Below are 24,726 nucleotides of genomic sequence, written 5' to 3'. Positions count from 1 at the left end.
GTTCGTTTCCTGTCTGAGGGCTTTCTTTTGTGTTTTTATTTCAGTTTCTGAACCAATGTCCAAATATCTGATTGTTTGTTCGGTATATATCCAAGGCTCAGTGGTCTAGTGGTATGGTTCTCGCTTTGGGTGCGAGAGGCCACGGGTTCGATTCCCGTCTGAGCCCTTTGTTTTGTGTTTTTGTTTCAGTTACTGAACTAATGTACAATGTTTTTGGACAGTATCTATCCAAGGCTCAGTGGTCTAGTGGTATGATTCTCGCTTCGGGTGCTAGAGGCCACGGGTTCGATTCCCGTCTGAGCCCTTTCTTTTGTGTTTTTGTTCCAGCTTCTAAACCAACGTCCAAATATCTTAATTTTTGGACAGTAGGTATCCAAGCCTCAGCTGTCTAGTGTTATGATTCTAGCTTTGGGTGCGAGAGGCCACGGGTTTGATTCCTGTCTGAGGGCTTTCTGTTGTGTTTTTGTTTCAGTTTCTGAACCAATGTCCAAATATCTGATTTTTTGGTCAGTATATATCCAAGGCTCAGTGGTCTAGTGGTATGATTCTCGCTTTGGGTGCGAGAGGCCACGGGTTCGATTCCCTTCTGAGCCCTTTGTTTTGTGTTTTTGTTTCAGTTACTAAACCAATGTCCACATATCTGATTTTTTGTACAGTATCTATACAAGGCTCAGTGGTCTAGTGGTATGATTCTAGCTTTGGGTGCGAAAGGCCATGTGTTTGATTCCTGTCTGAGGGCTTTCTTTTGTGTTTTTGTTTCAGTTACTGAACTAATGTCCAATGTTTTTTGGACAGTATCTATCCAAGGCTCAGTGGTCTAGTGGTATGATTCTCGCTTCGGGTGCGAGAGGCCACGGGTTTGATTCCCGTCTGAGCCCTTTCTTTTGTGTTTTTGTTCCAGCTGCTAAACCAACGTCTAAATATCTGAATTTTTGGACAGTAGCTATCCTAGCCTAAGCTGTCTAGGGGTATGATTCTAGCTTTGGGTGCGAGAGGCCACGGGTTCGTTTCCTGTCTGAGGGCTTTCTTTTGTGTTTTTATTTCAGTTTCTGAACCAACGTCCAAATATCTGATTGTTTGTTCGGTATATATCCAAGGCTCAGTGGTCTAGTGGTATGGTTCTCGCTTTGGGTGCGAGAGGCCACGTGTTCGATTCCCGTCTGAGCCCTTTGTTTTGTGTTTTTGTTTCAGTTACTGAACTAATGTACAATGTTTTTGGACAGTATCTATCCAAGGCTCAGTGGTCTAGTGGTATGATTCTCGCTTTGGGTGCGAGAGGCCACGGGTTCGATTCCCGTCTGAGCCCTTTCTTTTGTGTTTTTGTTCCAGCTTCTAAACCAACGTCCAAATATCTGAATTTTTGGACAGTAGGTATCCAAGCCTCAGCTGTCTAGTGTTATGATTCTAGCTTTGGGTGCGAGAGGCCACGGGTTCGATTCCTGTCTGAGGGCTTTCTGTTGTGTTTTTGTTTCAGTTTCTGAACCAATGTCCAAATATCTGATTTTTTGGTCAGTATATATCCAAGGCTCAGTGGTCTAGTGGTATGATTCTCGCTTTGGGTGCGAGAGGCCACGGGTTCGATTCCCTTCTGAGCCCTTTGTTTTGTGTTTTTTTTCAGTTACTGAACCAATGTCCACATATCTGATTTTTTGTACAGTATCTATACAAGGCTCAGTGGTCTAGTGGTATGATTCTAGCTTTGGGTGCGAGAGGCCATGTGTTCGATTCCTGTCTGAGGGCTTTCTTTTGTGTTTTTGTTTCAGTTACTGAACTAATGTCCAATGTTTTTTGGACAGTATCTATCCAAGGCTCAGTGGTCTAGTGGTATGATTCTCGCTTCGGGTGCGAGAGGCCACGGGTTCGATTCCCGTCTGAGCCCTTTCTTTTGTGTTTTTGTTCCAGCTTCTAAACCAACGTCCAAATATCTGAATTTTTGGACAGTAGGTATCCGAGCCTCAGCTGTCTAGTGGTATGATTCTAGCTTTGGGTGCGAGAGGCCACGGGTTCGATTCCTTTCTGAGGGCTTTCTGTTGTGTTTTTGTTTCAGTTTCTGAACCAATGTCCAAATATCTGATTTTTTGGTCAGTATATATCCAAGGCTCAGTGGTCTAGTGGTATGATTCTCGCTTTGGGTGCGAGAGGCCACGGGTTCGATTCCCGTCTGAACCCTTTGTTTTGTGTTTTTGTTTCAGTTACTGAACCAATGTCCACATATCTGATTTTTGTACAGTATCTATACAAGGCTCAGTGGTCTAGTGGTATGATTCTAGCTTTGGGTGCGAGAGGCCATGTGTTCGATTCCTGTCTGAGGGCTTTCTTTTGTGTTTTTGTTTAAGTTACTGAATTAATGTCCAATGTTTTTTGGACAGTATCTATCCAAGGCTCAGTGGTCTAGTGGTATGATTCTCGGTTCGGGTGCGAGAGGCCACGGGTTCGATTCCCGTCTGAGCCCTTTCTTTTGTGTTTTTGTTCCAGCTTCTAAACCAACGTCCAAATATCTGAATTTTTGGACAGTAGGTATCCAAGCCTCAGCTGTCTAGTGGTATGATTCTAGCTTAGGGTGCGAGAGCCCACGGGTTCGATTCCTTTCTGAGGGCTTTCTGTTGTGTTTTTGTTTCAGTTTCTGAACCAATGTCCAAATATCTGATTTTTTGGTCAGTATATATCCAAGGCTCAGTGGTCTAGTGGTATGATTCTCGCTTTGGGTGCGAGAGGCCACGGGTTCGATTCCCGTCTGAGCCCTTTCTTTTGTGTTTTTGTTTCAGTTACTGAACTAATGTCTAATGGTTTTTGGACAGTATTTATCCAAGGCTCAGTGGTCTAGTGGTATGATTCTCGCTTCGGGTGCGAGAGGCCACGGGTTCGATTCCCGTCTGAGCCCTTTCTTCTGTGTTTTTGTTCCAGCTTCTAAACCAACGTCCAAATATCTGAATTTTTGGACAGTAGGTATCCTAGCCTCAGCTGTCTAGTGGTATGATTCTAGCTTTGGGTGCGAGAGGGAATGTGTTCGATTCCTGTCTGAGGGCTTTCTTTTGTGTTTTTGTTTCAGGTTCTGAACCAATGTCCAAATATCTGATTTTTTGGTCAGTATATATCCAAGGCTCAGTGGTCTAGTGGTATGATTCTCGCTTTGGGTGCGAGAGGCCACGGGTTCGATTCCCGTCTGAGCCCTTTGTTTTGTGTTTTTGTTTCAGTTACTGAACCAATGTCCACATATCTGATTTTTTGTACAGTATCTATACAAGGCTCAGTGGTCTAGTGGTATCATTCTCGCTTTGGGTGCGAGAGGCCACGGGTTCGATTCCCGTCTGAGCCCGTTTGTTTTGTGTTTTTGTTTCAGTTACTGAATCAATGTACAAATATATGATTTTTTGGTCAGTATCTATCCAAGGCTCAGTGGTGTAGTGGTATGATTCTCGCTTTGGGTGCGAGAGGCCACGCGTTCGATTCCCGTCTGAGCCCTTTGTTGTGTGTTTTTGTTTTAGTTACTGAACCAATGTCCACATATCTGATTTTGTGGACAGTATCTATACAAAGCTCAGCCTAAGCTGTCTAGTGGTATGATTCTAGCTTTGGGTGCGAGAGGCCACGGGTTCGATTCCTGTCTGAAAGCTTTCTGTTGTGTTTTTGTTTCAGCTTCTGAACCAATGTCCAAATATCTGATTTTTTGGTCAGTATATATCCAAGGCTCAGTGGTCTAGTGGTATGATTCTAGCTTTGGGTGCGAGAGACCATGGAGCAGATTCCAGTCTGAGCCCTTTCTTTTGTGTTTTTGTTTCAGTTACTAAACTAATGTGCAATCTTTTTTGGACGGAGTATCTATTCAAGGCTAAGTGGTCTAGTGGTATGATTCTGGCTTTGGGTGCGAGAGGCCACGAGTTCGATTTCCGTCTGAGCCCTTTCTTTTGTGTTTTTGTTTAAGCTGCTAAACCACATCTAAATTTCTGAATTTTTGGACAGTAGCTATCCTAGCCTAAGCTGTCTAGTGGTATGATTCTAGCTTTGGGTGCGAGAGGCCACGGGTTCGTTTCCTGTCTGAGGGCTTTATTTTGTGTTTTTATTTCAGTTTCTGAACCAATGTCCAAATATCTGATTGTTTGTTCAGTATATATCCAAGGCTCAGTGGTCTAGTGGTATGGTTCTCGCTTTGGTTGCGAGAGGCCACGGGTTCGATTCCCGTCTAAGCCCTTTGTTTTGTGTTTTTGTTTCAGTTACTGAACTAATGTACAATGTTTTTGGACAGTGCCTATCCAAGGCTCAGTGGTCTAGTGGTATAACTCGCTTCGGGTGCTAGAGGCCACGGGTTCGATTCCCGTCTGAGCCCTTTCTTTTGTGTTTTTGTTTCAGTTACTGAACTAATGTCCAATGGTTTTTGGACAGTATCTATCCAAGGCTCAGTGGTCTAGTGGTATGATTCTCGCTTCGGTTGCGAGAGGCCACGGGTTCGATTCCCGTCTGAGCCCTTTCTTCTGTGTTTTTGTTCCAGCTTCTAAACCAACGTCCAAATATCTGAATTTTTGGACAGTAGGTATCCTAGCCTCAGCTGTCTAGTGGTATGATTCTAGCTTTGGGTGCGAGAGGCCATGTGTTCGATTCCTGTCTGAGGGCTTTCTTTTGTGTTTTTGTTTCAGTTTCTGAACCAATGTCCAAATATCTGATTTTTTGGTCAGTATATATCCAAGGCTCAGTGGTCTAGTGGTATGATTCTCGCTTTGGGTGCGAGAGGCCACGGGTTCGATTCCCGTCTGAGCCCTTTGTTTTGTGTTTTTGTTTCAGTTACTGAACCAATGTCCACATATCTGATTTTTTGTACAGTATCTATACAAGGCTCAGTGGTCTAGTGGTATCATTCTCGCTTTGGGTGCGAGAGGCCACGGGTTCGATTCCCGTCTGAGCCCGTTTGTTTTGTGTTTTTGTTTCAGTTACTGAATCAATGTACAAATATATGATTTTTTGGTCAGTATCTATCCAAGGCTCAGTGGTGTAGTGGTATGATTCTCGCTTTGGGTGCGAGAGGCCACGCGTTCGATTCCCGTCTGAGCCCTTTGTTGTGTGTTTTTGTTTTAGTTACTGAACCAATGTCCACATATCTGATTTTGTGGACAGTATCTATACAAAGCTCAGCGGTCTAGTTGTATGATTCTCTCTTTGGGTGCGAGAGGCCATGGAGCAGATTCCAGTCTGAGCCTTTCTTTTGTGTTTTTGTTTCAGTTACTGAACTAATGTGCAATCATTTTTGGACGGAGTATCTATTCAAGGCTCAGTGGTCTAGTGGTATGATTCTGGCTTTGGGTGCGAGAGGCCACGAGTTCGATTTCCGTCTGAGCCCTTTCTTTTGTGTTTTTGTTTCAGCTGCTAAACCACATCTAAATTTCTGAATTTTTGGACAGTAGCTATCCTAGCCTAAGCTGTCTAGTGGTATGATTCTAGCTTTGTGTGCGAGAGGCCACGGGTTCGTTTCCTGTCTGAGGGCTTTCTTTTGTGTTTTTATTTCAGTTTCTGAACCAATGTCCAAATATCTGATTGTTTGTTCAGTATATATCCAAGGCTCAGTGGTCTAGTGGTATGGTTCTCGCTTTGGGTGCGAGAGGCCACGGGTTCGATTCCCGTCTAAGCCCTTTGTTTTGTGTTTTTGTTTCAGTTACTGAACTAATGTGCGATGTTTTTGGACAGTGCCTATCCAAGGCTCAGTGGTCTAGTGGTATAACTCGCTTCGGGTGCTAGAGGCCACGGGTTCGATTCCCGTCTGAGCCCTTTCTTTTGTGTTTTTGTTTCAGTTACTGAACTACTGTCCAATGGTTTTTGGACAGTATCTATCCAAGGCTCAGTGGTCTAGTGGTATGATTCTTGCTTCGGGTGCGAGAGGCCACGGGTTCGATTCCCGTCTGAGCCCTTTCTTTTGTGTTTTTGTTCCAGCTTCTAAACCAACGTCCAAATATCTGAAATTTTGGACAGTAGGTATCCAAGCCTCAGCTGTCTAGTGGTATGATTCTGGCTTTGGGTGCTAGAGGCCACGGATTCGATTCCTGTCTGAGGGCTTTCTGTTGTGTTTTTGTTTCAGTTTCTGAACCAATGTCCAAATATCTGATTTTTTGGTCAGTATATATCCAAGGCTCAGTGGTCTAGTGGTATGATTCTAGCTTTGGGTGCGAGAGGCCACGGGTTCGATTCCCGTCTGAACCCTTTGTTTTGTGTTTTTGTTTCAGTTACTGAACCAATGTCCACATATCTGATTTTTGTACAGTATCTATACAAGGCTCAGTGGTCTAGTGGTATGATTCTAGCTTTGGGTGCGAGAGGCCATGTGTTCGATTCCTGTCTGAGGGCTTTCTTTTGTGTTTTTGTTTAAGTTACTGAATTAATGTCCAATGTTTTTTGGACAGTATCTATCCAAGGCTCAGTGGTCTAGTGGTATGATTCTCGGTTCGGGTGCGAGAGGCCACGGGTTCGATTCCCGTCTGAGCCCTTTCTTTTGTGTTTTTGTTCCAGCTTCTAAACCAACGTCCAAATATCTGAATTTTTGGACAGTAGGTATCCAAGCCTCAGCTGTCTAGTGGTATGATTCTAGCTTAGGGTGCGAGAGCCCACGGGTTCGATTCCTTTCTGAGGGCTTTCTGTTGTGTTTTTGTTTCAGTTTCTGAACCAATGTCCAAATATCTGATTTTTTGGTCAGTATATATCCAAGGCTCAGTGGTCTAGTGGTATGATTCTCGCTTTGGGTGCGAGAGGCCACGGGTTCGATTCCCGTCTGAGCCCTTTCTTTTGTGTTTTTGTTTCAGTTACTGAACTAATGTCTAATGGTTTTTGGACAGTATTTATCCAAGGCTCAGTGGTCTAGTGGTATGATTCTCGCTTCGGGTGCGAGAGGCCACGGGTTCGATTCCCGTCTGAGCCCTTTCTTCTGTGTTTTTGTTCCAGCTTCTAAACCAACGTCCAAATATCTGAATTTTTGGACAGTAGGTATCCTAGCCTCAGCTGTCTAGTGGTATGATTCTCGCTTTGGGTGCGAGAGGCCATGTGTTCGATTCCTGTCTGAGGGCTTTCTTTTGTGTTTTTGTTTCAGTTACTGAACCAATCTCCACATATCTGATTTTTTGTACAGTATCTATACAAGGCTCAGTGGTCTAGTGGTATGATTCTAGCTTTGGGTGCGAGAGGCCATGTGTTCGATTCCTGTCTGAGGGCTTTCTTTTGTGTTTTTGTTTCAGTTTCTGAACCAATGTCCAAATATCTGATTTTTTGGTCAGTATATATCCAAGGCTCAGTGGTCTAGTGGTATGATTCTCGCTTTGGGTGCGAGAGGCCACGGGTTCGATTCCCGTCTGAGCCCTTTGTTTTGTGTTTTTGTTTCAGTTACTGAACCAATGTCCACATATCTGATTTTTTGTACAGTATCTATACAAGGCTCAGTGGTCTAGTGGTATCATTCTCGCTTTGGGTGCGAGAGGCCACGGGTTCGATTCCCGTCTGAGCCCGTTTGTTTTGTGTTTTTGTTTCAGTTACTGAATCAATGTACAAATATATGATTTTTTGGTCAGTATCTATCCAAGGCTCAGTGGTGTAGTGGTATGATTCTCGCTTTGGGTGCGAGAGGCCACGCGTTCGATTCCCGTCTGAGCCCTTTGTTGTGTGTTTTTGTTTTAGTTACTGAACCAATGTCCACATATCTGATTTTGTGGACAGTATCTATACAAAGCTCAGCGGTCTAGTTGTATGATTCTCTCTTTGGGTGCGAGAGGCCATGGAGCAGATTCCAGTCTGAGCCTTTCTTTTGTGTTTTTGTTTCAGTTACTGAACTAATGTCCATTCTTTTTTGGACGGAGTATCTATTCAAGGCTCAGTGGTCTAGTGGTATGGTTCTGGCTTTGGGCGCGAAAGGCCACTAGTTCGATTCCCGTCTTAGCCCTTTCTTTTGTGTTTTTGTTTCAGTTACTGAACCAATGTCCACATATCTGATTTTTTGTACACTATCTATTCAAGGCTCAGTGGTCTAGTGGTATGATTCTTGCTTCGGGTGCGAGAGGCCACGGGTTCGATTCCCGTCTGAGCCCTTTCTTTTGTGTTTTTGTTCCAGCTGCTAAACCAACGTCCAAATATCTGAATTTTTGGAAAGTAGCTATCCTAGCTTCAGCTGTCTAGTGGTATGATTCTAGCTTTGGGTGCGAGAGGCCATGTGTTCGATTCCTGTCTGAGGGCTTTCTTTTGTGTTTTTGTTTAAGTTACTGAATTAATGTCCAATGTTTTTTGGACAGTATCTATCCAAGGCTCAGTGGTCTAGTGGTATGATTCTCGGTTCGGGTGCGAGAGGCCACGGGTTCGATTCCCGTCTGAGCCCTTTCTTTTGTGTTTTTGTTCCAGCTTCTAAACCAACGTCCAAATATCTGAATTTTTGGACAGTAGGTATCCAAGCCTCAGCTGTCTAGTGGTATGATTCTAGCTTAGGGTGCGAGAGCCCACGGGTTCGATTCCTTTCTGAGGGCTTTCTGTTGTGTTTTTGTTTCAGTTTCTGAACCAATGTCCAAATATCTGATTTTTTGGTCAGTATATATCCAAGGCTCAGTGGTCTAGTGGTATGATTCTCGCTTTGGGTGCGAGAGGCCACGGGTTCGATTCCCGTCTGAGCCCTTTCTTTTGTGTTTTTGTTTCAGTTACTGAACTAATGTCTAATGGTTTTTGGACAGTATTTATCCAAGGCTCAGTGGTCTAGTGGTATGATTCTCGCTTCGGGTGCGAGAGGCCACGGGTTCGATTCCCGTCTGAGCCCTTTCTTCTGTGTTTTTGTTCCAGCTTCTAAACCAACGTCCAAATATCTGAATTTTTGGACAGTAGGTATCCTAGCCTCAGCTGTCTAGTGGTATGATTCTCGCTTTGGGTGCGAGAGGCCATGTGTTCGATTCCTGTCTGAGGGCTTTCTTTTGTGTTTTTGTTTCAGTTACTGAACCAATCTCCACATATCTGATTTTTTGTACAGTATCTATACAAGGCTCAGTGGTCTAGTGGTATGATTCTAGCTTTGGGTGCGAGAGGCCATGTGTTCGATTCCTGTCTGAGGGCTTTCTTTTGTGTTTTTGTTTCAGTTTCTGAACCAATGTCCAAATATCTGATTTTTTGGTCAGTATATATCCAAGGCTCAGTGGTCTAGTGGTATGATTCTCGCTTTGGGTGCGAGAGGCCACGGGTTCGATTCCCGTCTGAGCCCTTTGTTTTGTGTTTTTGTTTCAGTTACTGAACCAATGTCCACATATCTGATTTTTTGTACAGTATCTATACAAGGCTCAGTGGTCTAGTGGTATCATTCTCGCTTTGGGTGCGAGAGGCCACGGGTTCGATTCCCGTCTGAGCCCGTTTGTTTTGTGTTTTTGTTTCAGTTACTGAATCAATGTACAAATATATGATTTTTTGGTCAGTATCTATCCAAGGCTCAGTGGTGTAGTGGTATGATTCTCGCTTTGGGTGCGAGAGGCCACGCGTTCGATTCCCGTCTGAGCCCTTTGTTGTGTGTTTTTGTTTTAGTTACTGAACCAATGTCCACATATCTGATTTTGTGGACAGTATCTATACAAAGCTCAGCGGTCTAGTTGTATGATTCTCTCTTTGGGTGCGAGAGGCCATGGAGCAGATTCCAGTCTGAGCCTTTCTTTTGTGTTTTTGTTTCAGTTACTGAACTAATGTCCATTCTTTTTTGGACGGAGTATCTATTCAAGGCTCAGTGGTCTAGTGGTATGGTTCTGGCTTTGGGCGCGAAAGGCCACTAGTTCGATTCCCGTCTTAGCCCTTTCTTTTGTGTTTTTGTTTCAGTTACTGAACCAATGTCCACATATCTGATTTTTTGTACACTATCTATTCAAGGCTCAGTGGTCTAGTGGTATGATTCTTGCTTCGGGTGCGAGAGGCCACGGGTTCGATTCCCGTCTGAGCCCTTTCTTTTGTGTTTTTGTTCCAGCTGCTAAACCAACGTCCAAATATCTGAATTTTTGGAAAGTAGCTATCCTAGCTTCAGCTGTCTAGTGGTATGATTCTAGCTTTGGGTGCGAGAGGCCACGGGTTCGACTCCTGTTTGAGGGCTTTCTTTTGTGTTTTTGTTTCAGTTTCTGAACCAATGTCCAAATATCTGATTTTTTGTTCAGTATCTATACAAGGCTCAGTGGTCTAGTGGTATGATTCTCGCTTTGGGTGCGAGAGGCCACGTGTTCGATTCCCGTCTGAGCCCTTTGTTTTGTGTTTTTGTTTCAGTTACTAAACCAATGTACAAATATCTGATTTTTTGGTCAGTATCTATCCAAGGCTCAGTGGTATGATTCTCGCTTTGGGTGCGAGAGGCCACGGGTTCGATTCCCGTCCGAGCCCTTTGTTTTGTGTTTTTATTTCCATTTCTGAACCAATGTCCAAATATCTGATTTTTTGGTCAGTATATATCCAAGGCTCAGTGGTCTAGTGGTATGATTCTCGCTTTGGGTGCGAGAGGCCACGGGTTCGATTCCCGTCTGAGTCCTTTATTTTGTGTTTTTGTTTCAGTTACTGAACCAATGTCCACATATCTGATTTTTTGGACATTATCTATACAAGGCTCAGCGGTCTAGTTGTATGATTCTCTCTTTGGGTACGAGAGGCCATGGAGCAGATTCCAGTCTGAGCCCTTTCTTTTGTGTTTTTGTTTCAGTTACTAAACTTATGTCCAATCTTTTTTGGACGGAGTATCTATTCAAGGCTCAGTGGTCTAGTGGTATGGTTCTGGCTTTGGGTGCGAGAGGACACGAGTTCGATTTCCGTCTGAGCCCTTTCTTTTGTGTTTTTGTTCCAGCTGCTAAACCAACGTCTAAATATCTGAATTTTTGGACAGTAGCTATCCTAGCCTAAGCTGTCTAGTGGTATGATTCTAGCTTTGGGTGCGAGAGTCCACGGGTTCGTTTCCTGTCTGAGGGCTTTCTTTTGTGTTTTTATTTCAGTTTCTGAAACAATGTCCAAATATCTGATTGTTTGTTCAGTATATATCCAAGGCTCAGTGGTCTAGTGGTATGGTTCTCGCTTTGGGTGCGAGAGGCCACGGGTTCGATTCCCGTCTGAGCCCTTTGTTTTGTGTTTTTGTTTCAGTTACTGAACTAATGTACAATGTTTTTGGACAGTATCTATCCAAGGCTCAGTGGTCTAGTGGTATGATTCTCGCTTCGGGTGCGAGAGGCCACGGGTTCTATTCTCGTCTGAGCCCTTTCTTTTGTGTTTTTGTTCCAGCTTCTAAACCAACGTCCAAATATCTGAATTTTTGGACAGTAGGTATCCAAGCCTCAGCTGTCTAGTGGTATGATTCTAGCTTTGGGTGCGAGAGGCCACGGGTTCGATTCCTGTCTGAGGGCTTTCTGTTGTGTTTTTGTTTCAGTTTCTGAACCAATGTCCAAATATCTGATTTTTTGGTCAGTATATATCCAAGGCTCAGTGTTCTAGTGGTATGATTCTCGCTTTGGGTGCGAGAGGCCACGGGTTAGATTCCCGTCTGAGCCCTTTGTTTTGTGTTTTTGTTTCAGTTACTGAACCAATGTCCACATATCTGACTTTTTGTACAGTATCTATACAAGGCTCAGTTGTCTAGTGGTATGATTCTAGCTTTGGGTGCGAGAGGCCATGTGTTCGATTCCTGTCTGAGGGCTTTCTTTTGTGTTTTTGTTTTTGTTTCAGTTACTGAACTAATGTCCAATGTTTTTTGGACAGTATCTATCCAAGGCTCAGTGGTCTAGTGGTATGATTCTCGCTTCGGGTGCGAGAGGCCACGGGTTCGATTCCCGTCTGAGCCCTTTCTTTTGTGTTTTTGTTCCAGCTTCTAAACCAACGTCCAAATATCTGAATTTTTGGACAGTAGGTATCCAAGCCTCAGCTGTCTAGTAGTATGATTCTCGCTTTGGGTGCGAGAGGCCACGGGTTCGATTCCTGTCTGAGGGCTTTCTGTTGTGTTTTTGTTTCAGTTTCTGAACCGATGTCCAAATATCTGATTTTTTGGTCAGTATATATCCAAGGCTCAGTGGTCTAGTGGTATGATTCTCGCTTTGGGTGCGAGAGGCCACGGGTTCGATTCCCGTCTGAGCCCTTTGTTTTGTGTTTTTGTTTCAGTTACTGAACCAATGTCTACATATCTGATTTTTTGTACAGTATCTATACAAGGCTCAGTGGTCTAGTGGTATGATTCTAGCTTTGGGTGCGAGAGGCCATGTGTTCGATTCCTGTCTGAGGGCTTTCTTTTGTGTTTTTGTTTCAGTTTCTAAACCAATGTCCAAATATCTGATTTTTTGGTCAGTATATATCCAAGGCTCAGTGGTCTAGTGGTATGATTCTCGCTTTGGGTGCGAGAGGCCACGGGTTCGATTCCCGTCTGAGCCCTTTCTTTTGTGTTTTTGTTTCAGTTACTGAACCAATGTCCACATATCTGATTTTTTGTACAGTATCTATACAAGGCTCAGTGGTCTAGTGGTATGATTCTCGCTTTGGGTGCGAGAGGCCACGGGTTCGGTTCCCGTCTGAGCCCTTTGTTGTGTGTTTTTGTTTCAGTTACTGAACCAATGTCCACATATCTGATTTTTTGTACAGTATCTATACAAGGCTCAGTGGTCTAGTGGTATGATTCTAGCTTTGAGTGCTAGAGGCCATGTGTTCGATTCCTGTCCGAGGGCTTTCTTTTGTGTTTTTGTTTCAGTTACTGAACTAATGTCCAATGTTTTTTGGACAGTATCTATCCAAGGCTCAGTGGTCTAGTGGTATGATTCTCGCTTCGGGTGCGAGAGGCCACGGGTTCGATTCCTGTCTGAGCCCTTTCTTTTGTGTTTTTGTTCCAGCTTCTAAACCAACGTCCAAATATCTGAATTTTTGGACAGTAGGTATCCAAGCCTCAGCTGTCTAGTGGTATGATTCTAGCTTTGGGTGCGAGAGGCCACGGGTTAGATTCCTGTCTGAGGGCTTTCTGTTGTGTTTTTGTTTCAGTTTCTGAACCAATGTCCAAATATCTGATTTTTTGGTCAGTATATATCCAAGGCTCAGTGGTCTAGTGGTATGATTCTCGCTTTGGGTGCGAGAGGCCACGGGTTCGATTCCCGTCTGAGCCCTTTGTTTTGTGTTTTTGTTTCAGTTACTGAACCAATGTCCACATATCTGATTTTTTGTACAGTATCTATACAAGGCTCAGTGGTCTATTGGTATGATTCTAGCTTTGGGTGCGAGAGGCCATGTGTTCGATTCCTGTCTGAGGGCTTTCTTTTGTGTTTTTGTTTCAGTTTCTGAACCAATGTCCAAATATCTGATTTTTTGGTCAGTATATATCCAAGGCTCAGTGGTCTAATGGTATGATTCTAGCTTTGGGTGCGAGAGGCCACGGGTTCGATTCCCGTCTGAGCCCTTTGTTTTGTGTTTTTGTTTCAGTTACTGAACCAATGTCCACATATCTGATTTTTTGTACAGTATCTATACAAGGCTCAGTGGTCTGGTGGTATGATTCTCGCTTTGGATGCGAGAGGCCACGGGTTCGATTCCCGTCTGAGCGCTTTGTTTTGTGTTTTTATTTCAGTTACTGAACCAATGTACAAATATATGATTTTTTGGTCAGTATCTATCCAAGGCTCAGTGGTGTAGTGGTATGATTCTCGCTTTGGGTGCGAGAGGCCACGGGTTCGATTCCCGTCTGAGCCCTTTGTTGTGTGTTTTTGTTTTAGTTACTGAACCAATGTCCACATATCTGATTTTTTGGACAGTATCTATACAAAGCTCAGCGGTATAGTTGTATGATTCTCTCTTTGGGTGCGAGAGGCCATGGAGCAGATTCCAGTCTGAGCCCTTTCTTTTGTGTTTTTGTTTCAGTTACTAAACTAATGTCCAATCTTTTTTGGACGGTGTATCTTTTCAAGGCTCAGTGGTCTAGTGGTATGATTCTGTCTTTGGGTGCGAGAGGCCACGAGTTCGATTCCCGTCTGAGCCCTTTCTTTTGTGTTTTTGTTTCAGTTACTGAACTAATGTCCAATCTTTTTTGGACGGAGTATCTTTTCAAGGCTCAGTGGTCTAGTGGTATGATTCTGGCTTTGGGCGCGAGAGGCCACTAGTTCGATTCCCGTCTGAGCCCTTTCTTTTGTGTTTTTGTTTCAGTTACTGAACCAATGTCCACATATCTGATTTTTTGTACAGTATCTATTCAAGCCTCAGTGGTCTAGTGGTATGATTCTCGCTTCGGGTGCGAGAGGCCACTGGTTCGATTCCCGTCTGAGCCCTTTCTTTTGTGTTTTTGTTCCAGTTGCTAAACCAACGTCCAAATATCAGAATTTTTGGACAGTAGGTATCCTAGCTTCAGCTGTCTAGTGGTATGATTCTAGTTTTGGGTGCGAGAGGCCACGGGTTCGATTCCTGTCTGAGGGCTTTCTGTTGTGTTTTTGTTTCAGTTTCTGAACCAATGTCCAAAAATCTGATTTTTTGGTCAGTATATGTCCAAGTCTCAGTGGTCTAGTGGTATGATTCTCGCTTTGGGTGCGAGAGGCCACGGGTTCGATTCCCGTCTGAGCCCTTTGTTTTGTGTTTTTGTTTCAGTTACTGAACCAATGTCCACATATCTGATTTTTTGGACAGTATCTATACAAGGCTCAGTGGTCTAGTGGTATGATTCTCGCTTTGGGTGCGAGAGGCCATGTGTTCGATTCCTGTCTGAGGGCTTTCTTTTGTGTTTTTGTTTCAGTTTCTGAACCAATGTCCAAATATCTGATTTTTTGGTCAGTATATATCCAAGGCTCAGTGGTCTAGTGGTATGATTCTCGCTTTGGGTGCGAGAGGCCACGGGTTTGATTCCCGTCTGAGCCCTTTGTTTTGTGTTTTTGTTTCAGTTACTGAACCAATGTCCACATATCTGATTTTTTGTACAGTATCTATACAAGGCTCAGTGGTCTAGTGGTATGATTTTTCGCTTTGGGTGCTAGAGGCCACGGGTTCGATTCCCGTCTGAGCCCTTTGTTTTGTGTTTTTGTTTCAGTTACTGAACCAATGTACAAATATATGATTTTTTGGTCAGTATCTATCCAAGGCTCAGTGGTGTAGTGGTATGGTTCTCGCTTTGGGTGCTAGAGGCCACGGGTTAGATTCCCGTCTGAGCCCTTTGTTGTGTGTTTTTGTTTCAGTTACTGAACCAATGTCCACATATCTGATTTTTTGGACAGTATCTATACAAAGCTCAGCGGTATAGTGGTATGATTTTAGCTTTGGGTGCGAGAGGCCATGGAGCAGATTCCAGTCTGAGCCCTTTCTTTTGTGTTTTTGTTTCAGTTACTAATCTAATGTCCAATCTTTTTTGGACGGTGTATCTTTTCAAGGCTCAGTGGTCTAGTGGTATGATTCTGGCTTTGGGCGCGAGAGGCCACTAGTTCGATTCCCGTCTGAGCCCTTACTTTTGTGTTTTTGTTTCAGTTACTGAACCAATGTCCACATATCTGATTTTTTGTACAGTATCTATTCAAGCCTCAGTGGTCTATTGGTATGATTCTGGCTTTGGGTGCGAGAGGCCACGAGTTCGATTCCCGTCTGAGCCCTTTCTTTTGTGTTTTTGTTTCAGTTACTGAACTAATGTACAATCTTTTTTGGACGGAGTATCTTTTCAAGGCTCAGTGGTCTAGTGGTATGATTCTGGCTTTGGGCGCAAGAGGCCACGAGTTCGATTCCCGTCTGAGCCCTTTCTTTTGTGTTTTTGTTCCAGCTGCTAAACCAACGTCCAAATATCTGAATTTTTGGAAAGTAGCTATCCTACCTTCAGCTCTCTAGTGGTATGATTCTAGCTTTGGGTGCGAGAGGCCACGGGTTCGATTCCCGTCTGAGCCCTTTCTTTTATGTTTTTGTTCCAGTTGCTAAACCAACGTCCAAATATCTGAATTTTTGGACAGTAGGTATCCTAGCTTCAGCTGTCGAGTGGTATGATTCTAGCTTTGGGTGCGAGAGGCCACGGGTTCGATTCCTGTCTGAGGGCTTTCTGTTGTGTTTTTGTTTCAGTTTCTGAACCAATGTCCAAAAATCTGATTTTTTGGTCAGTATATATCCAAGTCTCAGTGGTCTAGTGGTATGATTCTCGCTTTGGGTGCGAGAGGCCACGGGTTCGATTCCCGTCTGAGCCCTTTGTTTTGTGTTTTTGTTTCAGTTACTGAACCAATGTCCACATATCTGATTTTTTGGACAGTATCTATACAAGGCTCAGTGGTCTAGTGGTATGATTCTCTCTTTGGGTGCGAGAGGCCACGGGTTCGATTCCCGTCTGAGAACTTTTTGTGTGTTTTTGTTTCAGTTACTGAACCAATGTCCACATATCTGATTTTTTGGACAGTATCTATACAAGGTTCAGCGGTCTAGTTGTATGATTCTCTCTTTGGGTGCGAGAGGCCATGGAGCAGATTCCAGCCTGAGCCCTTTCTTTTGAGTTTTTGTTTCAGTTACTAAACTAATGTCCAATCTTTTTTGGACGGAGTATCTATTCATAGCTCAGTGGTCAAGTGGTATGATTCTGGCTTTGGGTGCGAGAGGCCACTAGTTAGATTCCTGTCTGAGCCCTTTCTTTTGTGTTTTTGGTTCAGTTACTGAACTAATTTGCAATGTTTTTTGAACAGTGCCTATCCAAGGCTCAGTGGTCTAGTGGTATGATTCTCGCTTCGGGTGCTAGAGGCCACGGGTTCGATTCCCGTCTGAGCCCTTTCTTTTGTGTTTTTGTTTCAGTTACTGAACTAATGTACAATGTTTTTTGGACAGTGCCTATCCAAGGCTCAGTGGTCTAGTGGTATGATTCTTGCTTCGGGTGCGAGAGGCCACGGGTTCGATTCCCGTCTGAGCCCTTTCTTTTTTTTTTCGTTCCAGCTGCTAAACCAACGTCCAAATATCTGAATTTTTGGTCAGTTTATATCCAAGGCTCAGTGGTGTAGTGGTATGATTCTCGCTTTGGGTGCGAGAGGCCACGGGTTTGATTCCCGTCTGAGCCCTTTGTTTTGTGTTTTTGTTTCAGTTACTGAACCAATGTCCACATATCTGATTTTTTGGACAGTATCTATACAAGGTTCAGCGGTCTAGTTGTATGATTCTCTCTTTGGGTGCGTGAGGCCATGGAGCAGATTCCAGTCTGAGCCCTTTCTTTTGTGTTTTTGTTTTAGTTACTAAACTAATGTCCAATCTTTTTTGGACGGAATATCTTTTCAAGGCTCAGTGGTCTAGTGGTATGATTCTGGCTTTGGGTGCGAGAGGCCACAAGTTCGATTCCCGTCTGAGCCCTTTCTTTTGTGTTTTTGTTCCAGCTGCTAAACTAACGTCCAAATATCTGAATTTTTGGAAAGTAGCTATCCTAGCTTCAGCTGTCTAGTGGTATGATTCTAGCTATGGGTGCGAGAGGCCACGGGTTCGACTCCTGTCTGAGGGCTTTCTTTTGTGTTTTTGTTTCAGTTTCTGAACCAATGTCCAAATATCTGATTTTTTGGTCAGTATCTATACAAGGCTCAGTGGTCTAGTGGTATGATTCTCGCTTTGGGTGCTAGAGGCCACGGGTTCGATTCCTGTCTGAGCCCTTTGTTTTGTGTTTTTGTTTCAGTTACTGAACCAATGTACAAATATCTGATTTTTTGGTCAGTATCTATCCAAGGCTCAGTGGTATGATTCTCGCTTTGGATGCGAGAGGCCACGGGTTCGATTCCCGTCCGAGCCCTTTGTTTTGTGTTTTTATTACCATTTCTAAACCAATGTCCAAATATCTGATTTTTTGGTCAGTATATATCCAAGGCTCAGTGGTCTAGTGGTATGATTCTCGCTTTGGGTGCGAGAGGCCACGGGTTCGATTCCCGTCTGAGCCCTTTTTTTTGTGTTTTTGTTTCAGTTACTGAACCAATGTCCACATATCTGATTTTTTGGACAGTATCTATACAAGGCTCAGCGGTCTAGTTGTATGATTCTCTCTTTGGGTACGAGAGGCCATGGAGCAGATTCCAGTCTGAGCCCTTTCTTTTGTGTTTTTGTTTCAGTTACTAAACTAATGTCCAATCTTTTTTGGACGGAGTATCTATTCAAGGCTCAGTGGTCTAGTGGTATGATTCTGGCTTTGGGTGCGAGAGGCCACGAGTTCGATTTCCGTTTGAGCCCTTTCTTTTGTGTTTTTGTTCCAGCTGCTAAACCAACGTCTAAATATCTGAATTTTTGGACAGTAGCTATCCTAGCCTAAGCTGTCTAGTGGTATGATTCTAGCTTTGGGTGCGAGAGGCCACGGGTTCGTTTCCTGTCTGAGGGCTTTCTTTTGTGTTTTTATTTCAGTTTCTGAACCAATGTCCAAATATCTGATTGTTTGTTCAGTATATATCCAAGGCTCAGTGGTCTAGTGGTATGGTTCTCGCTTTGGGTGCGAAAGTCCACGGGTTCGATTCCCGTCTGAGCCCTTTGTTTTGTGTTTTTGTTTCAGTTACTGAACTAATGTACAATGTTTTTGGACAGTATCTATCCAAGGCTCAGTGGTCTAGTGGTATGATTCTCGCTTCGGGTGCGAGAGGCCACGGGTTCGATTCCCGTCTGAGCCCTTTCTTTTGTGTTTTTGTTCCAGCTGCTAAACCAACGTCCAAATATCTGAATTTTTGGAAAGTAGCTATCCTAGCTTCAGCTGTCTAGTGGTATGATTCTAGCTTTGGGTGCGAAGGCCACGTGTTCGACTCCTGTCTGAGGGCTTTCTGTTGTGTTTTTGTTTCAGTTTCTGAACCAATGTCCAAAAATCTGATTTTTTGGTCAGTATATATCCAAGTCTCAGTGGTCTAGTGGTATGATTCTCGCTTTGGGTGCGAGAGGCCACGGGTTCGATTCCCGTCTGAGCCCTTTGTTTTGTGTTTTTGTTTCAGTTACTGAACCAATGTCCACATATCTGATTTTTTGGACAGTATCTATACAAGGCTCAGTGGTCTAGTGGTATGATTCTCTCTTTGGGTGCGAGAGGCCACGGGTTCGATTCCCGTCTGAGAACTTTTTGTGTGTTTTTGTTTCAGTTACTGAACCAATGTCCACATATCTGATTTTTTGGACAGTATCTATACAAGGTTCAGCGGTCTAGTTGTATGATTCTCTCTTTGGGTGCGAGAGGCCATGGAGCAGATTCCAGTCTGAGCCCTTTCTTTTGAGTTTTTGTTTCAGTTACTAAACTAATGTCCAATCTTTTTTGGACGGAGTATCTATTCATAGCTCAGTGGTCAAGTGGTATGATTCTGGCTTTGGGTGCGAGAGGCCACTAGTTAGATTCCTGTCTGAGCCCTTTCTTTTGTGTTTTTGGTTCAGTTACTGAACTAATGTGCAATGTTTTTTGAACAGTGCCTATCCAAGGCTCAGTGGTCTAGTGGTATGATTCTCGCTTTGGGTGCTAGAGGCCACGGGTTCGATTCCCGTCTGAGCCCTTTCTTTTGTGTTTTTGTTTCAGTTACTGAACTAATGTACAATGTTTTTTGGACAGTGCCTATCCAAGGCTCAGTGGTCTAGTGGTATGATTCTTGCTTCGGGTGCGAGAGGCCACGGGTTCGATTCCCGTCTGAGCCCTTTCTTTTTTTTTTTGTTCCAGCTGCTAAACCAACGTCCAAATATCTGAATTTTTGGTCAGTTTATATCCAAGGCTCAGTGGTGTAGTGGTATGATTCTCGCTTTGGGTGCGAGAGGCCACGGGTTTGATTCCCGTCTGAGCCCTTTGTTTTGTGTTTTTGTTTCAGTTACTGAACCAATGTCCACATATCTGATTTTTTGGACAGTATCTATACAAGGTTCAGCGGTCTAGTTGTATGATTCTCTCTTTGGGTGCGTGAGGCCATGGAGCAGATTCCAGTCTGAGCCCTTTCTTTTGTGTTTTTGTTTTAGTTACTAAACTAATGTCCAATCTTTTTTGGACGGAGTATCTTTTCAAGGCTCAGTGGTCTAGTGGTATGATTCTGGCTTTGGGTGCGAGAGGCCACGAGTTCGATTCCCGTCTGAGCCCTTTCTTTTGTGTTTTTGTTCCAGCTGCTAAACTAACGTCCAAATATCTGAATTTTTGGAAAGTAGCTATCCTAGCTTCAGCTGTCTAGTGGTATGATTCTAGCTTTGGGTGCGAGAGGCCACGGGTTCGACTCCTGTCTGAGGGCTTTCTTTTGTGTTTTTGTTTCAGTTTCTGAACCAATGTCCAAATATCTGATTTTTTGGTCAGTATCTATACAAGGCTCAGTGGTCTAGTGGTATGATTCTCGCTTTGGGTGCTAGAGGCCACGGGTTCGATTCCTGTCTGAGCCCTTTGTTTTGTGTTTTTGTTTCAGTTACTGAACCAATGTACAAATATCTGATTTTTTGGTCAGTATCTATCCAAGGCTCAGTGGTATGATTCTCGCTTTGGATGCGAGAGGCCACGGGTTCGATTCCCGTCCGAGCCCTTTGTTTTGTGTTTTTATTACCATTTCTAAACCAATGTCCAAATATCTGATTTTTTGGTCAGTATATATCCAAGGCTCAGTGGTCTAGTGGTATGATTCTCGCTTTGGGTGCGAGAGGCCACGGGTTCGATTCCCGTCTGAGCCCTTTTTTTTGTGTTTTTGTTTCAGTTACTGAACCAATGTCCACATATCTGATTTTTTGGACAGTATCTATACAAGGCTCAGCGGTCTAGTTGTATGATTCTCTCTTTGGGTACGAGAGGCCATGGAGCAGATTCCAGTCTGAGCCCTTTCTTTTGTGTTTTTGTTTCAGTTACTAAACTAATGTCCAATCTTTTTTGGACGGAGTATCTATTCAAGGCTCAGTGGTCTAGTGGTATGATTCTGGCTTTGGGTGCGAGAGGCCACGAGTTCGATTTCCGTCTGAGCCCTTTCTTTTGTGTTTTTGTTCCAGCTGCTAAACCAACGTCTAAATATCTGAATTTTTGGACAGTAGCTATCCTAGCCTAAGCTGTCTAGTGGTATGATTCTAGCTTTGGGTGCGAGAGGCCACGGGTTCGTTTCCTGTCTGAGGGCTTTCTTTTGTGTTTTTATTTCAGTTTCTGAACCAATGTCCAAATATCTGATTGTTTGTTCAGTATATATCCAAGGCTCAGTGGTCTAGTGGTATGGTTCTCGCTTTGGGTGCGAAAGTCCACGGGTTCGATTCCCGTCTGAGCCCTTTGTTTTGTGTTTTTGTTTCAGTTACTGAACTAATGTACAATGTTTTTGGACAGTATCTATCCAAGGCTCAGTGGTCTAGTGGTATGATTCTCGCTTCGGGTGCGAGAGGCCACGGGTTCGATTCCCGTCTGAGCCCTTTCTTTTGTGTTTTTGTTCCAGCTGCTAAACCAACGTCCAAATATCTGAATTTTTGGAAAGTAGCTATCCTAGCTTCAGCTGTCTAGTGGTATGATTCTAGCTTTGGGTGCGAAGGCCACGTGTTCGACTCCTGTCTGAGGGCTTTCTGTTGTGTTTTTGTTTCAGTTTCTGAACCAAAGTCCAAAAATCTGATTTTTTGGTCAGTATATATCCAAGTCTCAGTGGTCTAGTGGTATGATTCTCGCTTTGGGTGCGAGAGGCCACGGGTTCGATTCCCGTCTGAGCCCTTTGTTTTGTGTTTTTGTTTCAGTTACTGAACCAATGTCCACATATCTGATTTTTTGGACAGTATCTATACAAGGCTCAGTGGTCTAGTGGTATGATTCTCTCTTTGGGTGCGAGAGGCCACGGGTTCGATTCCCGTCTGAGAACTTTTTGTGTGTTTTTGTTTCAGTTACTGAACCAATGTCCACATATCTGATTTTTTGGACAGTATCTATACAAGGTTCAGCGGTCTAGTTGTATGATTCTCTCTTTGGGTGCGAGAGGCCATGGAGCAGATTCCAGTCTGAGCCCTTTCTTTTGAGTTTTTGTTTCAGTTACTAAACTAATGTCCAATCTTTTTTGGACGGAGTATCTATTCATAGCTCAGTGGTCAAGTGGTATGATTCTGGCTTTGGGTGCGAGAGGCCACTAGTTAGATTCCTGTCTGAGCCCTTTCTTTTGTGTTTTTGGTTCAGTTACTGAACTAATGTGCAATGTTTTTTGAACAGTGCCTATCCAAGGCTCAGTGGTCTAGTGGTATGATTCTCGCTTTGGGTGCTAGAGGCCACGGGTTCGATTCCCGTCTGAGCCCTTTCTTTTGTGTTTTTGTTTCAGTTACTGAACTAATGTACAATGTTTTTTGGACAGTGCCTATCCAAGGCTCAGTGGTCTAGTGGTATGATTCTTGCTTCGGGTGCGAGAGGCCACGGGTTCGATTCCCGTCTGAGCCCTTTCTTTTTTTTTTTGTTCCAGCTGCTAAACCAACGTCCAAATATCTGAATTTTTGGTCAGTTTATATCCAAGGCTCAGTGGTGTAGTGGTATGATTCTCGCTTTGGGTGCGAGAGGCCACGGGTTTGATTCCCGTCTGAGCCCTTTGTTTTGTGTTTTTGTTTCAGTTACTGAACCAATGTCCACATATCTGATTTTTTGGACAGTATCTATACAAGGTTCAGCGGTCTAGTTGTATGATTCTCTCTTTGGGTGCGTGAGGCCATGGAGCAGATTCCAGTCTGAGCCCTTTCTTTTGTGTTTTTGTTTTAGTTACTAAACTAATGTCCAATCTTTTTTGGACGGAGTATCTTTTCAAGGCTCAGTGGTCTAGTGGTATGATTCTGGCTTTGGGTGCGAGAGGCCACGAGTTCGATTCCCGTCTGAGCCCTTTCTTTTGTGTTTTTGTTCCAGCTGCTAAACTAACGTCCAAATATCTGAATTTTTGGAAAGTAGCTATCCTAGCTTCAGCTGTCTAGTGGTATGATTCTAGCTTTGGGTGCGAGAGGCCACGGGTTCGACTCCTGTCTGAGGGCTTTCTTTTGTGTTTTTGTTTCAGTTTCTGAACCAATGTCCAAATATCTGATTTTTTGGTCAGTATCTATACAAGGCTCAGTGGTCTAGTGGTATGATTCTCGCTTTGGGTGCTAGAGGCCACGGGTTCGATTCCTGTCTGAGCCCTTTGTTTTGTGTTTTTGTTTCAGTTACTGAACCAATGTACAAATATCTGATTTTTTGGTCAGTATCTATCCAAGGCTCAGTGGTATGATTCTCGCTTTGGATGCGAGAGGCCACGGGTTCGATTCCCGTCCGAGCCCTTTGTTTTGTGTTTTTATTACCATTTCTAAACCAATGTCCAAATATCTGATTTTTTGGTCAGTATATATCCAAGGCTCAGTGGTCTAGTGGTATGATTCTCGCTTTGGGTGCGAGAGGCCACGGGTTCGATTCCCGTCTGAGCCCTTTTTTTTGTGTTTTTGTTTCAGTTACTGAACCAATGTCCACATATCTGATTTTTTGGACAGTATCTATACAAGGCTCAGCGGTCTAGTTGTATGATTTTCTCTTTGGGTACGAGAGGCCATGGAGCAGATTCCAGTCTGAGCCCTTTCTTTTGTGTTTTTGTTTCAGTTACTAAACTAATGTCCAATCTTTTTTGGACGGAGTATCTATTCAAGGCTCAGTGGTCTAGTGGTATGATTCTGGCTTTGGGTGCGAGAGGCCACGAGTTCGATTTCCGTCTGAGCCCTTTCTTTTGTGTTTTTGTTCCAGCTGCTAAACCAACGTCTAAATATCTGAATTTTTGGACAGTAGCTATCCTAGCCTAAGCTGTCTAGTGGTATGATTCTAGCTTTGGGTGCGAGAGGCCACGGGTTCGTTTCCTGTCTGAGGGCTTTCTTTTGTGTTTTTATTTCAGTTTCTGAACCAATGTCCAAATATCTGATTGTTTGTTCAGTATATATCCAAGGCTCACTGGTCTAGTGGTATGGTTCTCGCTTTGGGTGCGAAAGTCCACGGGTTCGATTCCCGTCTGAGCCCTTTGTTTTGTGTTTTTGTTTCAGTTACTGAACAAATGTACAATGTTTTTGGACAGTATCTATCCAAGGCTCAGTGGTCTAGTGGTATGATTCTCGCTTCGGGTGCGAGAGGCCACGGGTTCGATTCCCGTCTGAGCCCTTTCTTTTGTGTTTTTGTTCCAGCTGCTAAACCAACGTCCAAATATCTGAATTTTTGGAAAGTAGCTATCCTAGCTTCAGCTGTCTAGTGGTATGATTCTAGCCTTGGGTGCGAAGGCCACGTGTTCGACTCCTGTCTGAGGGCTTTCTGTTGTGTTTTTGTTTCAGTTTCTGAACCAATGTCCAAAAATCTGATTTTTTGGTCAGTATATATCCAAGTCTCAGTGGTCTAGTGGTATGATTCTCGCTTTGGGTGCGAGAGGCCACGGGTTCGATTCCCGTCTGAGCCCTTTGTTTTGTGTTTTTGTTTTAGTTACTGAACCAATGTCCACATATCTGATTTTTTGGACAGTATCTATACAAGGCTCAGTGGTCTAGTGGTATGATTCTCTCTTTGGGTGCGAGAGGCCACGGGTTCGATTCCCGTCTGAGAACTTTTTGTGTGTTTTTGTTTCAGTTACTGAACCAATGTCCACATATCTGATTTTTTGGACAGTATCTATACAAGGTTCAGCGGTCTAGTTGTATGATTCTCTCTTTGGGTGCGAGAGGCCATGGAGCAGATTCCAGTCTGAGCCCTTTCTTTTGAGTTTTTGTTTCAGTTACTAAACTAATGTCCAATCTTTTTTGGACGGAGTATCTATTCATAGCTCAGTGGTCAAGTGGTATGATTCTGGCTTTGGGTGCGAGAGGCCACTAGTTAGATTCCTGTCTGAGCCCTTTCTTTTGTGTTTTTGGTTCAGTTACTGAACTAATGTGCAA

General features: G+C 43.7%; 78 non-coding genes across 78 annotated transcripts; all 78 read left to right on the top strand.

Annotated features, from left to right (window-relative positions):
- Window positions 1–94: 94 nt before the first annotated feature.
- Trnap-ugg lies at window positions 95–166 on the top strand. The gene has a single exon. It is a non-coding gene; the product is annotated as a tRNA-Pro (tRNA).
- A 66-nt stretch (window positions 167–232) lies between these two features.
- Trnap-cgg lies at window positions 233–304 on the top strand. The gene has a single exon. It is a non-coding gene; the product is annotated as a tRNA-Pro (tRNA).
- A 218-nt stretch (window positions 305–522) lies between these two features.
- Trnap-ugg lies at window positions 523–594 on the top strand. The gene has a single exon. It is a non-coding gene; the product is annotated as a tRNA-Pro (tRNA).
- A 212-nt stretch (window positions 595–806) lies between these two features.
- On the top strand, window positions 807–878 carry Trnap-cgg. Its single transcript has one exon. It is a non-coding gene; the product is annotated as a tRNA-Pro (tRNA).
- A 218-nt stretch (window positions 879–1,096) lies between these two features.
- On the top strand, window positions 1,097–1,168 carry Trnap-ugg. The gene has a single exon. It is a non-coding gene; the product is annotated as a tRNA-Pro (tRNA).
- Window positions 1,169–1,234: 66 nt separating this feature from the next.
- On the top strand, window positions 1,235–1,306 carry Trnap-ugg. The gene has a single exon. It is a non-coding gene; the product is annotated as a tRNA-Pro (tRNA).
- A 218-nt stretch (window positions 1,307–1,524) lies between these two features.
- Window positions 1,525–1,596, top strand: Trnap-ugg. Its single transcript has one exon. It is a non-coding gene; the product is annotated as a tRNA-Pro (tRNA).
- Window positions 1,597–1,807: 211 nt separating this feature from the next.
- On the top strand, window positions 1,808–1,879 carry Trnap-cgg. The gene has a single exon. It is a non-coding gene; the product is annotated as a tRNA-Pro (tRNA).
- A 218-nt stretch (window positions 1,880–2,097) lies between these two features.
- Window positions 2,098–2,169, top strand: Trnap-ugg. Its single transcript has one exon. It is a non-coding gene; the product is annotated as a tRNA-Pro (tRNA).
- Window positions 2,170–2,380: 211 nt separating this feature from the next.
- On the top strand, window positions 2,381–2,452 carry Trnap-cgg. The gene has a single exon. It is a non-coding gene; the product is annotated as a tRNA-Pro (tRNA).
- A 218-nt stretch (window positions 2,453–2,670) lies between these two features.
- On the top strand, window positions 2,671–2,742 carry Trnap-ugg. Its single transcript has one exon. It is a non-coding gene; the product is annotated as a tRNA-Pro (tRNA).
- Window positions 2,743–2,809: 67 nt separating this feature from the next.
- On the top strand, window positions 2,810–2,881 carry Trnap-cgg. The gene has a single exon. It is a non-coding gene; the product is annotated as a tRNA-Pro (tRNA).
- Window positions 2,882–3,099: 218 nt separating this feature from the next.
- Window positions 3,100–3,171, top strand: Trnap-ugg. Its single transcript has one exon. It is a non-coding gene; the product is annotated as a tRNA-Pro (tRNA).
- Window positions 3,172–3,244: 73 nt separating this feature from the next.
- On the top strand, window positions 3,245–3,316 carry Trnap-ugg. The gene has a single exon. It is a non-coding gene; the product is annotated as a tRNA-Pro (tRNA).
- An 800-nt stretch (window positions 3,317–4,116) lies between these two features.
- Trnap-ugg lies at window positions 4,117–4,188 on the top strand. The gene has a single exon. It is a non-coding gene; the product is annotated as a tRNA-Pro (tRNA).
- A 203-nt stretch (window positions 4,189–4,391) lies between these two features.
- Trnap-cgg lies at window positions 4,392–4,463 on the top strand. Its single transcript has one exon. It is a non-coding gene; the product is annotated as a tRNA-Pro (tRNA).
- A 218-nt stretch (window positions 4,464–4,681) lies between these two features.
- Trnap-ugg lies at window positions 4,682–4,753 on the top strand. Its single transcript has one exon. It is a non-coding gene; the product is annotated as a tRNA-Pro (tRNA).
- A 73-nt stretch (window positions 4,754–4,826) lies between these two features.
- Trnap-ugg lies at window positions 4,827–4,898 on the top strand. The gene has a single exon. It is a non-coding gene; the product is annotated as a tRNA-Pro (tRNA).
- Window positions 4,899–5,546: 648 nt separating this feature from the next.
- Window positions 5,547–5,618, top strand: Trnap-ugg. The gene has a single exon. It is a non-coding gene; the product is annotated as a tRNA-Pro (tRNA).
- Window positions 5,619–5,821: 203 nt separating this feature from the next.
- On the top strand, window positions 5,822–5,893 carry Trnap-cgg. Its single transcript has one exon. It is a non-coding gene; the product is annotated as a tRNA-Pro (tRNA).
- A 218-nt stretch (window positions 5,894–6,111) lies between these two features.
- Trnap-ugg lies at window positions 6,112–6,183 on the top strand. Its single transcript has one exon. It is a non-coding gene; the product is annotated as a tRNA-Pro (tRNA).
- Window positions 6,184–6,394: 211 nt separating this feature from the next.
- Trnap-cgg lies at window positions 6,395–6,466 on the top strand. Its single transcript has one exon. It is a non-coding gene; the product is annotated as a tRNA-Pro (tRNA).
- Window positions 6,467–6,684: 218 nt separating this feature from the next.
- Trnap-ugg lies at window positions 6,685–6,756 on the top strand. The gene has a single exon. It is a non-coding gene; the product is annotated as a tRNA-Pro (tRNA).
- A 67-nt stretch (window positions 6,757–6,823) lies between these two features.
- Trnap-cgg lies at window positions 6,824–6,895 on the top strand. The gene has a single exon. It is a non-coding gene; the product is annotated as a tRNA-Pro (tRNA).
- A 363-nt stretch (window positions 6,896–7,258) lies between these two features.
- Window positions 7,259–7,330, top strand: Trnap-ugg. The gene has a single exon. It is a non-coding gene; the product is annotated as a tRNA-Pro (tRNA).
- A 73-nt stretch (window positions 7,331–7,403) lies between these two features.
- Trnap-ugg lies at window positions 7,404–7,475 on the top strand. Its single transcript has one exon. It is a non-coding gene; the product is annotated as a tRNA-Pro (tRNA).
- A 504-nt stretch (window positions 7,476–7,979) lies between these two features.
- On the top strand, window positions 7,980–8,051 carry Trnap-cgg. The gene has a single exon. It is a non-coding gene; the product is annotated as a tRNA-Pro (tRNA).
- A 212-nt stretch (window positions 8,052–8,263) lies between these two features.
- On the top strand, window positions 8,264–8,335 carry Trnap-cgg. The gene has a single exon. It is a non-coding gene; the product is annotated as a tRNA-Pro (tRNA).
- A 218-nt stretch (window positions 8,336–8,553) lies between these two features.
- On the top strand, window positions 8,554–8,625 carry Trnap-ugg. The gene has a single exon. It is a non-coding gene; the product is annotated as a tRNA-Pro (tRNA).
- A 67-nt stretch (window positions 8,626–8,692) lies between these two features.
- On the top strand, window positions 8,693–8,764 carry Trnap-cgg. The gene has a single exon. It is a non-coding gene; the product is annotated as a tRNA-Pro (tRNA).
- A 363-nt stretch (window positions 8,765–9,127) lies between these two features.
- On the top strand, window positions 9,128–9,199 carry Trnap-ugg. The gene has a single exon. It is a non-coding gene; the product is annotated as a tRNA-Pro (tRNA).
- Window positions 9,200–9,272: 73 nt separating this feature from the next.
- On the top strand, window positions 9,273–9,344 carry Trnap-ugg. Its single transcript has one exon. It is a non-coding gene; the product is annotated as a tRNA-Pro (tRNA).
- Window positions 9,345–9,848: 504 nt separating this feature from the next.
- Window positions 9,849–9,920, top strand: Trnap-cgg. Its single transcript has one exon. It is a non-coding gene; the product is annotated as a tRNA-Pro (tRNA).
- A 218-nt stretch (window positions 9,921–10,138) lies between these two features.
- Window positions 10,139–10,210, top strand: Trnap-ugg. Its single transcript has one exon. It is a non-coding gene; the product is annotated as a tRNA-Pro (tRNA).
- A 210-nt stretch (window positions 10,211–10,420) lies between these two features.
- On the top strand, window positions 10,421–10,492 carry Trnap-ugg. Its single transcript has one exon. It is a non-coding gene; the product is annotated as a tRNA-Pro (tRNA).
- Window positions 10,493–10,996: 504 nt separating this feature from the next.
- On the top strand, window positions 10,997–11,068 carry Trnap-ugg. Its single transcript has one exon. It is a non-coding gene; the product is annotated as a tRNA-Pro (tRNA).
- A 66-nt stretch (window positions 11,069–11,134) lies between these two features.
- Window positions 11,135–11,206, top strand: Trnap-cgg. Its single transcript has one exon. It is a non-coding gene; the product is annotated as a tRNA-Pro (tRNA).
- Window positions 11,207–11,424: 218 nt separating this feature from the next.
- Trnap-ugg lies at window positions 11,425–11,496 on the top strand. The gene has a single exon. It is a non-coding gene; the product is annotated as a tRNA-Pro (tRNA).
- Window positions 11,497–11,714: 218 nt separating this feature from the next.
- Trnap-cgg lies at window positions 11,715–11,786 on the top strand. Its single transcript has one exon. It is a non-coding gene; the product is annotated as a tRNA-Pro (tRNA).
- Window positions 11,787–12,004: 218 nt separating this feature from the next.
- Trnap-ugg lies at window positions 12,005–12,076 on the top strand. The gene has a single exon. It is a non-coding gene; the product is annotated as a tRNA-Pro (tRNA).
- A 218-nt stretch (window positions 12,077–12,294) lies between these two features.
- Window positions 12,295–12,366, top strand: Trnap-ugg. The gene has a single exon. It is a non-coding gene; the product is annotated as a tRNA-Pro (tRNA).
- Window positions 12,367–12,439: 73 nt separating this feature from the next.
- Window positions 12,440–12,511, top strand: Trnap-ugg. The gene has a single exon. It is a non-coding gene; the product is annotated as a tRNA-Pro (tRNA).
- A 212-nt stretch (window positions 12,512–12,723) lies between these two features.
- Trnap-cgg lies at window positions 12,724–12,795 on the top strand. Its single transcript has one exon. It is a non-coding gene; the product is annotated as a tRNA-Pro (tRNA).
- Window positions 12,796–13,013: 218 nt separating this feature from the next.
- Window positions 13,014–13,085, top strand: Trnap-ugg. Its single transcript has one exon. It is a non-coding gene; the product is annotated as a tRNA-Pro (tRNA).
- A 218-nt stretch (window positions 13,086–13,303) lies between these two features.
- On the top strand, window positions 13,304–13,375 carry Trnap-ugg. The gene has a single exon. It is a non-coding gene; the product is annotated as a tRNA-Pro (tRNA).
- Window positions 13,376–13,448: 73 nt separating this feature from the next.
- Window positions 13,449–13,521, top strand: Trnap-ugg. The gene has a single exon. It is a non-coding gene; the product is annotated as a tRNA-Pro (tRNA).
- Window positions 13,522–13,593: 72 nt separating this feature from the next.
- Trnap-ugg lies at window positions 13,594–13,665 on the top strand. Its single transcript has one exon. It is a non-coding gene; the product is annotated as a tRNA-Pro (tRNA).
- A 500-nt stretch (window positions 13,666–14,165) lies between these two features.
- Window positions 14,166–14,237, top strand: Trnap-cgg. The gene has a single exon. It is a non-coding gene; the product is annotated as a tRNA-Pro (tRNA).
- A 218-nt stretch (window positions 14,238–14,455) lies between these two features.
- Window positions 14,456–14,527, top strand: Trnap-ugg. Its single transcript has one exon. It is a non-coding gene; the product is annotated as a tRNA-Pro (tRNA).
- Window positions 14,528–14,745: 218 nt separating this feature from the next.
- On the top strand, window positions 14,746–14,817 carry Trnap-ugg. Its single transcript has one exon. It is a non-coding gene; the product is annotated as a tRNA-Pro (tRNA).
- Window positions 14,818–14,890: 73 nt separating this feature from the next.
- Trnap-ugg lies at window positions 14,891–14,963 on the top strand. The gene has a single exon. It is a non-coding gene; the product is annotated as a tRNA-Pro (tRNA).
- Window positions 14,964–15,608: 645 nt separating this feature from the next.
- Window positions 15,609–15,680, top strand: Trnap-ugg. Its single transcript has one exon. It is a non-coding gene; the product is annotated as a tRNA-Pro (tRNA).
- Window positions 15,681–16,043: 363 nt separating this feature from the next.
- On the top strand, window positions 16,044–16,115 carry Trnap-ugg. The gene has a single exon. It is a non-coding gene; the product is annotated as a tRNA-Pro (tRNA).
- A 497-nt stretch (window positions 16,116–16,612) lies between these two features.
- Trnap-cgg lies at window positions 16,613–16,684 on the top strand. Its single transcript has one exon. It is a non-coding gene; the product is annotated as a tRNA-Pro (tRNA).
- Window positions 16,685–16,751: 67 nt separating this feature from the next.
- Window positions 16,752–16,823, top strand: Trnap-cgg. The gene has a single exon. It is a non-coding gene; the product is annotated as a tRNA-Pro (tRNA).
- A 72-nt stretch (window positions 16,824–16,895) lies between these two features.
- Window positions 16,896–16,967, top strand: Trnap-ugg. The gene has a single exon. It is a non-coding gene; the product is annotated as a tRNA-Pro (tRNA).
- A 504-nt stretch (window positions 16,968–17,471) lies between these two features.
- Window positions 17,472–17,543, top strand: Trnap-ugg. The gene has a single exon. It is a non-coding gene; the product is annotated as a tRNA-Pro (tRNA).
- Window positions 17,544–17,753: 210 nt separating this feature from the next.
- On the top strand, window positions 17,754–17,825 carry Trnap-ugg. The gene has a single exon. It is a non-coding gene; the product is annotated as a tRNA-Pro (tRNA).
- Window positions 17,826–18,329: 504 nt separating this feature from the next.
- Trnap-ugg lies at window positions 18,330–18,401 on the top strand. Its single transcript has one exon. It is a non-coding gene; the product is annotated as a tRNA-Pro (tRNA).
- A 66-nt stretch (window positions 18,402–18,467) lies between these two features.
- Trnap-cgg lies at window positions 18,468–18,539 on the top strand. The gene has a single exon. It is a non-coding gene; the product is annotated as a tRNA-Pro (tRNA).
- A 217-nt stretch (window positions 18,540–18,756) lies between these two features.
- On the top strand, window positions 18,757–18,828 carry Trnap-ugg. Its single transcript has one exon. It is a non-coding gene; the product is annotated as a tRNA-Pro (tRNA).
- Window positions 18,829–19,325: 497 nt separating this feature from the next.
- On the top strand, window positions 19,326–19,397 carry Trnap-ugg. The gene has a single exon. It is a non-coding gene; the product is annotated as a tRNA-Pro (tRNA).
- Window positions 19,398–19,464: 67 nt separating this feature from the next.
- Window positions 19,465–19,536, top strand: Trnap-cgg. Its single transcript has one exon. It is a non-coding gene; the product is annotated as a tRNA-Pro (tRNA).
- A 72-nt stretch (window positions 19,537–19,608) lies between these two features.
- Trnap-ugg lies at window positions 19,609–19,680 on the top strand. The gene has a single exon. It is a non-coding gene; the product is annotated as a tRNA-Pro (tRNA).
- Window positions 19,681–19,894: 214 nt separating this feature from the next.
- On the top strand, window positions 19,895–19,966 carry Trnap-ugg. Its single transcript has one exon. It is a non-coding gene; the product is annotated as a tRNA-Pro (tRNA).
- A 218-nt stretch (window positions 19,967–20,184) lies between these two features.
- On the top strand, window positions 20,185–20,256 carry Trnap-ugg. The gene has a single exon. It is a non-coding gene; the product is annotated as a tRNA-Pro (tRNA).
- Window positions 20,257–20,466: 210 nt separating this feature from the next.
- On the top strand, window positions 20,467–20,538 carry Trnap-ugg. The gene has a single exon. It is a non-coding gene; the product is annotated as a tRNA-Pro (tRNA).
- Window positions 20,539–21,042: 504 nt separating this feature from the next.
- Trnap-ugg lies at window positions 21,043–21,114 on the top strand. Its single transcript has one exon. It is a non-coding gene; the product is annotated as a tRNA-Pro (tRNA).
- A 66-nt stretch (window positions 21,115–21,180) lies between these two features.
- Window positions 21,181–21,252, top strand: Trnap-cgg. The gene has a single exon. It is a non-coding gene; the product is annotated as a tRNA-Pro (tRNA).
- A 217-nt stretch (window positions 21,253–21,469) lies between these two features.
- On the top strand, window positions 21,470–21,541 carry Trnap-ugg. Its single transcript has one exon. It is a non-coding gene; the product is annotated as a tRNA-Pro (tRNA).
- Window positions 21,542–22,038: 497 nt separating this feature from the next.
- Trnap-ugg lies at window positions 22,039–22,110 on the top strand. Its single transcript has one exon. It is a non-coding gene; the product is annotated as a tRNA-Pro (tRNA).
- A 67-nt stretch (window positions 22,111–22,177) lies between these two features.
- On the top strand, window positions 22,178–22,249 carry Trnap-cgg. The gene has a single exon. It is a non-coding gene; the product is annotated as a tRNA-Pro (tRNA).
- Window positions 22,250–22,321: 72 nt separating this feature from the next.
- Trnap-ugg lies at window positions 22,322–22,393 on the top strand. Its single transcript has one exon. It is a non-coding gene; the product is annotated as a tRNA-Pro (tRNA).
- Window positions 22,394–22,607: 214 nt separating this feature from the next.
- Trnap-ugg lies at window positions 22,608–22,679 on the top strand. Its single transcript has one exon. It is a non-coding gene; the product is annotated as a tRNA-Pro (tRNA).
- Window positions 22,680–22,897: 218 nt separating this feature from the next.
- Trnap-ugg lies at window positions 22,898–22,969 on the top strand. Its single transcript has one exon. It is a non-coding gene; the product is annotated as a tRNA-Pro (tRNA).
- Window positions 22,970–23,179: 210 nt separating this feature from the next.
- On the top strand, window positions 23,180–23,251 carry Trnap-ugg. The gene has a single exon. It is a non-coding gene; the product is annotated as a tRNA-Pro (tRNA).
- A 642-nt stretch (window positions 23,252–23,893) lies between these two features.
- Trnap-cgg lies at window positions 23,894–23,965 on the top strand. The gene has a single exon. It is a non-coding gene; the product is annotated as a tRNA-Pro (tRNA).
- Window positions 23,966–24,182: 217 nt separating this feature from the next.
- Trnap-ugg lies at window positions 24,183–24,254 on the top strand. Its single transcript has one exon. It is a non-coding gene; the product is annotated as a tRNA-Pro (tRNA).
- The last annotated feature ends 472 nt before the right edge of the window (window positions 24,255–24,726 follow it).

This window comes from Nematostella vectensis, chromosome 1 (genome assembly GCF_932526225.1).
Source record: "Nematostella vectensis chromosome 1, jaNemVect1.1, whole genome shotgun sequence".
Taxonomy (NCBI): Eukaryota; Metazoa; Cnidaria; class Anthozoa; order Actiniaria; family Edwardsiidae; genus Nematostella; species Nematostella vectensis.
This window is presented reverse-complemented; position numbering and strand designations above follow the sequence as displayed.